Here is a 12,880-nt window from a genome sequence, read left to right as displayed (position 1 = left end):
CTGTGTCTTTATAGGATGTTGATTGTATGTTTTCTTTATGCTTTTTTTTTAAATTATGTTGTAATAAAATTTATATTTGTTTTAAAGATTTCTCCTCTCATTATGTGTCCACAAAGTCCACCTATTTTTTGAGTTTCTCAATCCTTATAAATAGGTTTTACTAACACATGTCAAAGTTGCAAAATTGGGCTTGGGCATTAAGATTTGTTTTAGCCTTAGGTGACAAGGGGTTAACCAAAAACAGTTATCGCAGGTATTAGAATACAATATTTTTTTTTTCTATTTACTTTAAGCAATGATGCTACTACTTACATTGAATAGCAGGCACCTCCAAGATTCCATTACTTATATAATGATAAAGGAGGCCCTAAAACCAAGGCACCCCAATATGCAAAAAATGACCACCATCTGTGATTTCCAGATCTGGCCTGATCTCTACCACCTTCTGTTTGTTGGTTAGTGGGGAAACCTATCACAGTAGTTGGCCAATGGTGCAGAACAGAAAAATGGGCCACAATCAATGATCACAGAAGGTGTGCTGTTTTTTTCAAAGGTCTTGATGCACGCCACAATTAAAGGAGCCTTTACAAGCACCTGTGAACCTGTCCCAACCTAAAAAAGTGCCTAAGGTAGCCATAGAAGTTATGCACTCAAGTACTTGTGTTAATCTTCACACTAAACACACACCTAGGAGGTGACATTTAACCACTTAAGGACTAGCCTTGTTTTGAGATTTTAGTGTTTACAAGTTTAAAACAGGTTTTTTTGCTAGAAAATTACTTAGAACCCCCCAACATTATATATTGTTTTTCTAACACCCTAGAGCAGTGATGGCGAACCTTGGCACCCCAGATGTTTTGGAACTACATTTCCCATGATGCTCCTGCACTCTGCAGTGTAGATGAGCATCATGGGAAGTGTAGTTCCAAAACATCTGGGGTGCCAAGGTTCGCCATCACTGCCCTAGAGAATAAAATGGGGGTCATTACAATACTTTTTTTTTACACTGTATTTGCGCAGCGGTCTTAAAAGCGCACAATAAGACAACAGTAAAGTTAGCCCAATTTTTTTATACCGTGAAAGATAATGTTACGCCAAGTAAATTTATACCCAACATGTCATGCTTCAAAATTGCGCCCAAACTTTGAATGGTGTCAAACTTTTACCCTTAAAAATCTCCATAGGCGACATTTAAAAAATTCGACAGGTTGCATGTTTTGAGGTACAGAGGAAATCTAGGGCTAGAATTATTGCTATCACTCTAACGATCGCGGCAATACTTCACATGTGTGGTTCAACCACCATTTTCATATGCGGGTGCTACTCGCATATGTGTTCGCGTCTGTGCGCGAGCTCGTCGGGACGGATCGCTTTAAAAAAATAAAAATAATTCTTATTTATTTTACTTAATTTTATCATTTTTTCAACGTTTTAAAATAAAAAAATTGTGTCACTTTTATTCCTATTAGGGATGTTTACAGAAAAAAACATGGCAGGCCCTCCTAAAAATGAGACCTGGAGTCAAAAAGTCCTCAGATCTCATATTTGGACTAAAATGCAATAAAAAAAAAAAAAAAAATTTACATTTGAAAAAATGACTTTGAAAAAATTTGCCTTTAAGAGCTATGGGCGGAAGTGACATTTTGACGTCACTTCCATCCTGCTATGGTATGGAGATGGGTGGGGGCCATCTTAACCTTACTTAGTCTCCATACCCAGGCACAGACAGGACCCGATCGCCTCCGCGGGAGAGGGCGCGGGAGAGCGGCGGGAGGGGGGGCCCTCTCTCACCACCGAAAACGGTGATCTCATGGCAAATCCGTCGCAGAGACCACCATTATCGTATATATGACTGGCTCCTGAAAAGATGGATATCTTGGTTGTGACAGTAGCTGCTGCCATCACTGATATATCCATCTTCAAAGTGCCAATGTATATGTACAGGAGCCGGACGGCAATCTCTGTTTGGGGAAAGTAAAGTGTATGTATACGCAGTTTTTTTTATATCGTCTAAAGGCAAAGAGTAGGGAAGGGTTAAAACCCCTGTCAGTTTATTTTTTGCTGACTGTATCCTATTGGGTATATTTTCCTTCACCTTTTGTCCTGGATTTAGAACAAAAATGAAAATAAATCTCTGCAAAGTTTGGGAATTGCCAAGTTATCTACATAAAAATGGCAGCTTCCCCAATTGTTAACTAGCTTTTAAAGTAAGGTATGCATGGAACAGTTTTACACAAAACAAACATATTCCAAGCACACATAACAGCCAACAAAAAAAAATGTAAAAATTAAATGGTCTAACAAAAAGCAAAGCTAACGATAAAAGCAATATATCATCAATCTAATGATTTCTGAGGGCAATCTGCAAAACTCAAGGACTGTGTTTTGATACAAGCATGGGTAGGAGAATGTTATATTCCTGATGTTAACAAATAGGGAATATACCACATTATTTTGCCAATAGATTTTCCTGCAGCTCTAGGTCAATAGTCTGTATTTTCAACATTTTTCCTCGGTGGAGTACCATGTTGTAAATCTCTGTTAGTCTTCGGTAAGTTTTTTTTTAAACCATATTCCCAGCGTCTATCCTTCCCTTGGTTGGCATGAATCCAACCATTCCAAAGATCTTGTAAAACTTTTAGTAAAGTGCTACAAAAAACCTCTAAGGGAAACCACTGCTAACACTAAAACACTTTGTAACGTTGGCACACAGCATAGCCCAAGTGTATTACGATGATAATCACACCTTTCACATTGTAATAAATAAATGATTGCTGTGATTTGTACTTTCATTATGTAAGAGTAGCTGTACTCCCTGCAAACCAACTTGATGACATAAGTTTTGTGAACTTGTGAACTTTAAACTGGTATTTAGGTATTAGAAAAATAACTTTTAAGATCAAGCTGGTGGAGTATGGAAGCCTGACATGTGAATACTTTCCCAAGCTAAAAAGAGAAGTTGTAAATTAACTCTTTAAAGACAGGTGGAAAGTCGTAAACCCCATACACACTATCATATTTTCTGCTGACTTTTGTCCTTAGATTTTCCAAAACCATATAATATGAGCTCAAACCTTAGGAGTTTCAATGTATATGCAATCAGGCAGGCCCTTGCACTACAAGGGGGGCACAGTGGTGTAGTGGTTAGCACTCTCACCTAGCAGTAACAAGGGTCGGTGGTTCAAATCCCAACCACAACACTACCTGCCTGGAGTTTGCATGTTCTCCCTGTGCCTGCGTGGGTTTCCTCCGGGTACTCCAGTTTCCTCCCACACTCCAAAGACATGCAGGTAGGTTAGTTGGCTTCTGGCCAATATTGGCCCTAGTATATTAATGGGGACCTTGGATTGTGGGCTTCTTGAGGGTAGAGACCAATGTGAGTGTGCAATGTACAGGGATAGGGGTAGACACTCACTCAGGTTGAACTGGATGGACTAGTGTCTTTATTCAAACTATGAAACTACATGGTTTTGGTAAATCTGAAGACAAAAATCTGCAGAAAATCTGATAGTGTGTATGGGGCTTTATGGTATTACTATTCATAAATCTCATGTAGATGAGGGAGGTGAGGATAAGGAAAAGCCATAGGGGAAGGCTTAAAAAAAAAAAAAAGATGATTTGTAAATATGTTCAAAAACGCCCCACACTCAATGGGCTTAATATCCCTTTTGACTCTTGCCTCTCTGACATATGAAAACAAGCCTCAGTATATCCTCAAATAGGAACAAGACCTGAGGGAATCACTGAACATTTCAGATTGGAATAAAACTGGGTAGCAATTGCCAAATGCTCTGTCAATATCCTTGCATAGTAGAATGCTCACAAAATGCTGTCCCTTTGTTACATAACCAGCTAGCTAAATTAGCACCATTGGCCTCTCACAGTTGCTTCCAAGGATGTGAAGCCCAAGGCACGTTTTTTCACATCTGGTGGTAATGCCCAAGAATCCATAGATTGTGGATAAGAGTGAATAATGTATTTTTTTTATCCTTAGAAAAAATCTAACTAGTATCCCATGGGAAGCACTCCCATAGGCATGTCTCTGATCTTACTAGACTTGAAGAGACACTGTTTTTTTCTTATCTTTTTAGCCACCAGACAAACTATTTCCAATACCTGGAGACAGTGGGGGGAGATTTACTAAAACTGGAGCGTGCAAAATCTGAGGCAGCTATGCATAGAAAGCAATCAAATTCCAGGTTTTATTGTCAAAGTTTAATTCCACAAGCTGAAGTTAGAAGCCAATTGGCAACAATGCACAGCTGCACCAGATCCTGAGTTCTCCAGTTTTAGCAAATCTCCCCCAGTGTTCCCTGAACTTTATGGAGGTGAAGCAATGGATAATGGGCACCATGGTACACAAAAAAACCCTCACATCTAAACAAATTTGTATTCTAAATTCTTGAAAACATGGCCTCCTTGGCTGAAGCACAACCACAATCTCAATCTTGACAGACCCTTACAGTTCCATTAATGCATCAAATAACCTGTCAAATGGATGTACCTGACTGTGCCCCCCCCCCCCATATCCTCTTTCTAATCTCCCATTTCTCTCTAACTCCTTACCTCCTCCTACTTCCCCCTTCTGATACAGATCCCTTAACCTTGGGATTCTTACCACTCAAGTCAGTATAATTTCCCTTTTGCTTCCCTAGTCTTTATAAATCCTTTATCAGCCCTCCTGACCCCCCCCCCCCCCAATCCATGACACTTCTAAAATCACCACCATGACAGATGTTGTCACCCCCTTCTTTTAATGGCTATCCTAAAATAGTTCCATGGGTGGCCTTCACACTGAGGCTCACCCTCAGCCTGATCCGATATTTCTACCACCTTCATCAGTCTACCACCCATCCCTGATTTGATCGTTAGACATGGTCCAAACAACACGCTTTTTTTATGCGATACGAAATTATGGGGGACATGCATCAATGAAAATAATATTTGTAAAAAACATAATTTTTAATTGAGCAGTGATTTACTGATGTTTAACCACTTCAATACCAGGCCTATTCTGGCACTTCTCTCCTTCATATAAAAGTCATCAATTTTTTGCTAGAAAATTACTCAGAACCCCTAAACATTATATATGTTTTTTTTTTTCCAGCAGACACCCTAGGGAATAAAATGGCGGTCATTGCAACTTTTTATCTCACATGGTATTTGCACAATAATTTTTCAAATGCCTTTTTTTAGAAAAAAAAAGCAGTTTAATGAATTAAAAATAACAAAACAGTAAAGTTAGCCCAATTTTTTTGTATAATGTGAAAGATGGTGTTATGCTGAGTAAATAGATACCTAACATGTCACACTTTAAAATTGCGGACAATCATGGAATGGCGCCAAACTTCATTACTTAAAAATCTCAATTGGCGATGCTTTAAATTTTTTACAGGTTACCAGTTTAGAGTTACAGAGGAGGTCTAGTGCTAGAAATGTTGCTCTCGCTGTAACGCACGCAGTGATACCTCACGTGTGGTTTAAGCGGCATTTACATATGTGGGCCGTACTTAGGAGTGCGCTAGCTTCTGAGCGCAAGCTACTTTTAAAAAAAAAAAATTGTATGTATCAATGAAAACAATATTTGTAAAAAACATAATTTTTAATTGAGCAGTGATTTACTGATGCTTAAAGAAAAACCATAAAAATTAGAAATAACATTAAAAATGTGATATTTATAAAGCCAAAAATCTTAAACTTTTCCTGCAAGCTTTCTTTATTTTGTAAATAACAGCTTGGGGAGCCAGTCTGTATGAGGCCACAATTTAGTGTACTCAGAACAAGATTAGAGATTTTTTGGATAGATTCTGGTGTCTCTTTCCCAGACTTTGGATAGAAGTAACCGGTGTGGAAAAATTGGGCTTTGGGTGTCAGTGGTTCCCTGCACACCATAACTCTATAGAGGTACTCAGTCTTGATGAAAGCAAGAATGGGCCTTGCTGTCAAAAATTGCAATGATATGAACCTATCAAACAGGTGTGGAGAAATTGGTCCTTAACAGGTGTTAATTGTGCCCATGATACCTACACCAAAAAATTTTCAGATGAAATCAACACCCACTTTCAGAGATTCCAGATGCAGAAAGCACTTAATCAGTGACATCAGAATCAGGGGCTTAATAGCTGCTGCTAATCCAGGACTGATTCATTTTGATAAATGTCAGCCAGTCCACGGAGTCTATGGACACACACGGTCTCTTATCTATCACAAAACCTCCGGCAGCACTGAATGCCCATTTGGAAAGCACACTGGATGGAAGGCAGCCCAGCAATTCAATTGCATACTGGGCAAGTTCTTGCCAGGGGTCTATTCTCATGACCCAGTAACACAGTGGATCATCAACTGGAAAGCTCTCCATGTCTGTATTCGCACTAGATAATCTCCCACCATATGATGTAGATGGGATGTGAAAGCTGACATTCCTGGGTGGCGAGGACTAAAAAATTTTGAAAAGCATCAGCCCCTTCTCCACTACTCTTCTCTTGACCAATAGAAGCCTCAAAACAAAATTTTCCATCAGACTGTAACCTACCAGAGTCTGGAAAGGTGTTGCATAAACTCCTCTTTAAGGTTTCCTCGAGATTTCATTTCATTTCTGAAAGGAAGTCCTCCTCTTCCTCCCGCTGCTCTGCCTCGAATGCCATGTCCATAATGCCATCCAGAGTCTGCACTAGCAGGAACATAACAGGGATTGTGTCAATGATGCGTGCAGTGTCATAGCTCCCCATCCTCGTCGCCTCCTCAAATGGTGACAGTACAGTTCATGCCTCTGGCGTCCTAATAGATGGCCGCCCCTACTCTAAGGTAATGTACATTGTCATGTAAACAAAAGAGTGCTCAGTGTGCATTGATCCTTATGCACAGCTCATCTACACAATAGCCTCTATAGCAAAATACATAAGTCTTTCGTTAATTGCTGTTTCACAAACTTTAAACTTTATATATTGATTACTGGGGTGAAGATCTGTTTTAAGATTCATGACAACCATGAAAATAAAAGCAAAAAAAATTCTAAGCAACATTTTTTCTTGGATTAGTTTTAAGAAGAACTCACGGAAGTGCCAGTGTAGCTCTGAGGGAAGAACTGACATGCTTACCTACGTGGCTTCCTTCACTCATTTTGCAGCTACAAAATCACAGCTCTTCCTGGTATTTACCTGTTGCCCGTATGCTTCTGGTGTCTGCACTCTGCTCTGTATCATTTGAAGCATTTGCCCCCAAGTATCTGAGTATTCCCTGCCTTTCTTTCCTAGTATCCTGCAACATCAGTACTCAAAGATGTATGCTGGTAGTGTGGTTAAATCGTTGATCAATTCAGGATTTTGTAAGAATATTATTTTAACAAAGATTTTATAACAAAGATTTTATAGGTTGTGATAATAAATCAAGCTACCCTTGCAAAAATGCAAAACTGCATAATTTTAAGCCAAGAATAATGAATATGTATATATTTAAATGAGACACCTTGGACCAAAAAGAAAAATTGTGATATATTTTGTTTCTCTGACCCTTGGGTAATATGACTTACAGATAACCCTTTTGACTTCTCAGCAGGATTAAAAATAGCAATTTCCGAAGCCTGGGAGCAAGTTAACTTAAGAAATGTACATAGTAATGACAGGCATAATATTTTAACCATAGACGGGTTTGTCCATGACTTAAGGAATACCCAACAGGGAGTTTTCACTGATCTTAATCCAAACACTATTGATTGCTCAGAAATTATACACAGTGTGTGTGTGTGTGTGTGTGTGTGTGTGTGTGTGTGTATGTATATATGTATATATGCATATATATATATATATATATATATATATATATATATATATATATATATATATTGTACAGGGCACCAGGAACATGTCCCCAATATTTGAGTTGTGGTCCCTTTAAGGGGGACAGTTTGAAGAGTGAGGGATTCCACTGGGGTAATCCGGTTTGTAAGAGAGATCTGATTGTCAGTAGGGATGAGCCAAACACCCCCCCCCCCCCCCCCGGTTCGGTTCGCACCAAAATATACTGAACAGGCAAAAAATTTGGCAGAACACAGGAACACCGTTAAAGTCTATGAGATACGGACATGAATAATCAAAAGTGCTCATTTTAAAGGCTTATATGCAAGTTATTGCCATAAAAAGTGTTTGGGGACCTGTATCAATGCAATTTTTTTTTTTAAACTGATGCTTTTTTGGGGGCAATGTTTTTTTAATGCTTAAAGTGAAACAATAAAAATGAAATATTCCTTTAAATATCGTGCCTGGGGGTGTCTATAGTAAGCCTGTAAAGTGGCACATGTTTCCCGTGTTTAGAACAGTACCACAGCAAAATTACATTTCTAAAGGAAAAATTGTCATTTAAAACTGATCGCGGAAAAAAAGATCATGGGCTCCCCCAAGTCCATTACCAGGCCCTTTGGGTCTGGTATAAATATTAAGGGAAACCCCAAAGGAAAATGAAAAAAAAAATTGTGTGGGAGTACCCCTAAAAGCCATACCAGGCCCTTCGGGTCTGATATGGAAATTAAGGGGAACCCTGCATCAATTTTTTTTTAAATGGCATAGGGCCCCCCCCCCCAAATTAACGGCAGACCCAGGGTCTGGTATGGATTTTAAGGGGAACCCTGTGCCAAAATTGAAAAAAAAGGCGTAGGGGTCCCCCCAAAATCCATTCCAGACCCTTATCCGAGCATGCAACCCCGCAGGCCACAACAAAAGAGGGGGGACTAGAGAGCACCCCCCCTCCTGAACCATACCAGGCCACATGCCCTCAACATTGGGAGGGTGGGATTTTTTTTTCTTTTTTTGGTCCGTCGTGGTGTGAAGAAGATGAATGGACATCGTGGGACATTTTTATTTTTTTATTTTTTATAAAGGACTTGTCCCCAAGCTGTGTCTTGTCGTTTTTAACATTTTGACAATTTTTTGTGGAATGGTAGGGGTACTTGTACCCCGTTACCATTTCACAAGGGAGGGGAGGGGAGGCCGGGACTTTCAATGACTTTCAATGAGTGTTCTCTGTATTACGGGAGCCGACAATTCATTATAGCCTCGAGTGATTTTAAATTACTTTTTTTTCTGCAGAAATGACACTTTGTGCAGGGACAGTTCTAAGCACGGGAAACATGCGCCCCTTCACAGGCATACTATAGACACCCCCCAGGTACAAAATTTAAAGGAATATTACACTTTTATTGTTTCACTTTAATCATTATTAAAATCACTGCTCCCGAAAAAACGGCCCTTTTTAAAACTTTTTTTTGCATTGATCCATGTCCCCTGGGGCAGGACCCAGGTCCCCAAACACTTTTTAGGACAGTAACTTGCATATTAGCCTTTAAAATTAGCACTTTAGATTTTTCCCATAGACTTGTACAGGGTGTTCTGCGGCTTTGCGAATTTGCCGCGAACACCCCAAATTGTTCACTGTTTGCTGAACAGGCGAACAGGTAATGTTCGAGCCGAACATGAGTTCGACTCGAACTCGAAGCTCATCCCTACACTGAGAGGGGAGGGAGGAACCGGCGTCATGACATGATGCCGGTTTGTTTACAAGTGAGGCTCCGTCATTTAACGGCCACTATCGGCGGTCGCGGATGTTCCCAGGTACAAGCCCCAGGGGGAACATGGGAGCATGATTCTGTGAGGACATCCCATGAACGTCCACCCAGAATAAGCCGACCGCGATGTAGCCGTCTTTCGGCTATGGCCCAGTCGGCATGTGGTTAAAGAGGTTGTAAAGGTTTATTTATTTTTTTAAATAACAAACATGCCATACTTACCTCCACTGTGCAGTTTATTTTGCACAGAGTGGCCCCAACCATCCTCTTCTGGGGTCCCTCTGCGACTGTCTCAGCTCCTCCCTGAAAGAGCTAACCCCCCTTTGGGATGCGCTCTCCCAAGGGGGTTAGCTTGCAAGCGTGCTCCCGTGTGATACATTCAGTGGCCATAGCCACCAAGTGCATCACTCAGCTGCGCTCCCAGGCTCGCCGCATCATTGATTTGAGTGACAGCAGCGGGAGCCAATTGCTGCGCTGCTATCAATCATCCAATGAAGAGCCCACAAGAGCTGGGGGAAAGCAACACGGGATCGCACTCATGGAGATTCGGGGCTCAGGTAAGTAAAACAGGGGCTCGGGGTCGGAAAATGCAAGGTTTTTTTTCACCTTAATGCATTCTATGCAAAAAACACGAAGCTTTACAACCCCTTTAAGCATTAAAAAAATCATTGCTCCCGAAAAAACGGCCGTTTAAAAAAAAAAAAAATAATTCATTGATACATGTCCCCTGGGGCAGGCCCAAGATCCCCAACACATTTTATGACAATAACTTGCATATAAAACTTTATTTCAAATTTCTTTTATTGATAACAAGCAAAACAAGCGAACAGTCACTGTTACAAACATATGCTTGATAATACATTTTCCAGCAGAGCATTCGTACATAAAGAAAAAGGCAGGCTATATTCAGACTTACAAAGTGGACATCACGTTGTAGGACCAAGTAGAACTTAAGCATATGGTTCACGACATTAATAGTAACACAGGGGCAAAAGCCCAGTGAGTACAGCAAAGGAAATAAGTGGGCGGAGCTCTGCCCAGACTACTGTGGCAACAGTGATCATAAATGAATTATGCAGATTGAGCTTCATCATCAAAAGAGCATAACGGGTAAAAGGGAAGGGTGAGGCAGAAAAATGTAAAGAAGGAAAGGCGAAAGGGAAAACCAAAACTAAAGATAGACCGTTACAGCCTCGTGTGAGCCAGCGGGGGCGTGACCGGATGTCAGGGTGAGAGGTCGCGGCGGGCTCAGACCTACCGCTCGCTCCAGAGACTAATGCTGCCGAGGTAGTGCGGAGGAGGAGGAGGGAAGGAGAAGCCGAGCATTGAGGTGCCGAAACGAGGGGACTCTGCGAAGCTGTGACGCCACCAAAGCGAGAGTAACGGTACATTCGGTTGACCGAACGGCGCAACAGTGGAGGTATGTGGAGGTCGCCACAGGAAGCTCTCCCATAGAGGAACATCGATCCCCTCGTAAGAAACCCTGTGAGAGAGGGAATCAAAGCGAAGGGAGGGATTGAGCGATACCCCCCCCCCCCCCCCCCCGGTGGAAGAGACGTAAGACCTGAAGGTATGACCAGGAAAAGGGGGGTGGAGGAGGCGACCACACATAATGGATCACAAACATTACGTAGTTCCAAAGATAAGGCTGGTCACTCGACCGGGCTGACAGGCGTTGCTGCTGCTGCCGCCGCTTCTAAACTGGAGCGATATGCCCATACGCCTAATCAGACTCCAAACCAAACACCCAAAAAGAACGTGCAAGTCGGAGAGGGGCGGCCGCAGAGTACTGCAGCCGTGCAAACGGTCGGAAGGAAAAGCCAGGGCTTGACGACCGAAATAGAGCCGACAAGTTTAAATAAAGCAATATGTGTGGCAGTCCGGTCGGACACTACGGGTGTAATGGGTGGAATATCGGAAGCACAAGCGTCCGTGAGTAATCTCTCCTTAGAGAGGGGGACTAGACGGGACACTGAGATAAGTACAGAAGGAGAAATTTGGGCAAAAGGTAAAGAACCATCACTAAAAGAAATTCTTTCTGTGGTGAATACATGTAAATTATCATTGGATGATGTATCAGATCAATTAAAGCAGATAAGAGAAGATGGGTTAAATCTTAAAAATGAAGTACAGAAAACTGCGGCCCGTATATCAGATATGGGGGAGAGAGTCAGCCAGGTGGAGGATGATGTACTCCCGCTGAAACAGGAGATGCAAATGATGAAGGGCCAGTTAAATTTGTGTATGGCTAAAATGGACAATATGGAAAATATTATACGCAGGAAAAATATCAGAGTCTTAGGTTTTCCGGAGAAAAGTGAAGGCAATGATCTTGCTGAATTTATGGAAATATGGATAAAGGATAAAGTAGGGAGTGAGAAGCTATCAAGATTTTTTGCAATTGAAAGGGCGTACAGAATTCCGTTTAGGATGGTGGAAGGAAGAAGTCATCCTAGACCCATAATCATCCAATTGCTGTCCTATAGAGATAAAGTTGTTATCCTTCAAAGAGCAAGAGAACTGCGTAATCTTGAATATAATGGGATAAAGATTTCATTGTATCCGGATTTTTCTCCAGAGCTGCAAGGACAGAGAGCCAAGTTTATAGAGTGCAAAAAGAAATTGCAGAGTCTTAAAGTGAATTATGCATTGCTTTATCCGGCAAAGTTGAGGGTATCAGCATTTGGGGAAAACATATTTTTTAATAGTCCAGAAGAAGTTAAGTCGTGGTTGGAGGAAAATAAATGTCTGCTGCAACAGAGGGGAATGCTGTAATATGAAAATGGACATTTTTTTCCCTTTTTTTTTTTTTTTTTTTTCTTTTTTCTCTTTTCCGGACTAAGAGGGAATGCCCCCATATTGCTCTGTTTGTCTCCCTCCCTCTCTTCTTCCCCCCTTCCCTTTTTTTTTTTTTTTTTTTTTCTTCTCGGCAGTAATGTGGACTATTTTTTTTGTTATAGAAATAAGAGTAATGGGAGTGGGTATGTAGGGCGAGTAGGTGGGGAGGATATATCACCCTGGGAGGTAAAAACGGTCATGTTGGAAGCCCCTTAGAAGGGCCCCAAGTGGGGCATGGGAGGGTTGGGGAGGGGAAAGAAAAAAGGGATGGGGAGTATGAATGGATGAATGATAGCGAGAGAAAGGAGGTTGAAAGGATAGGAAAGAATATAGGTAGGCATGGTAAAGGATTATTAATTGCACAAAAAATATTTAAGTATAAAGTTGATGTGTGAAATTGCATTAAATACGGTGGTCAGTGAAAAAGGGCACAAGAAAATGAAACTAAGGGAGGCACAAGGAAATAATATTGTTCAATTTATTGTG

Source organism: Lithobates pipiens, unplaced genomic scaffold (genome assembly GCF_037356315.1).
Source record: "Lithobates pipiens isolate NorthernLeopardFrog02 unplaced genomic scaffold, aLitPip1_a1.2 Scaffold_8, whole genome shotgun sequence".
NCBI classification, from domain to species: domain Eukaryota; kingdom Metazoa; phylum Chordata; class Amphibia; order Anura; family Ranidae; genus Lithobates; species Lithobates pipiens.
This window is presented reverse-complemented; position numbering follows the sequence as displayed.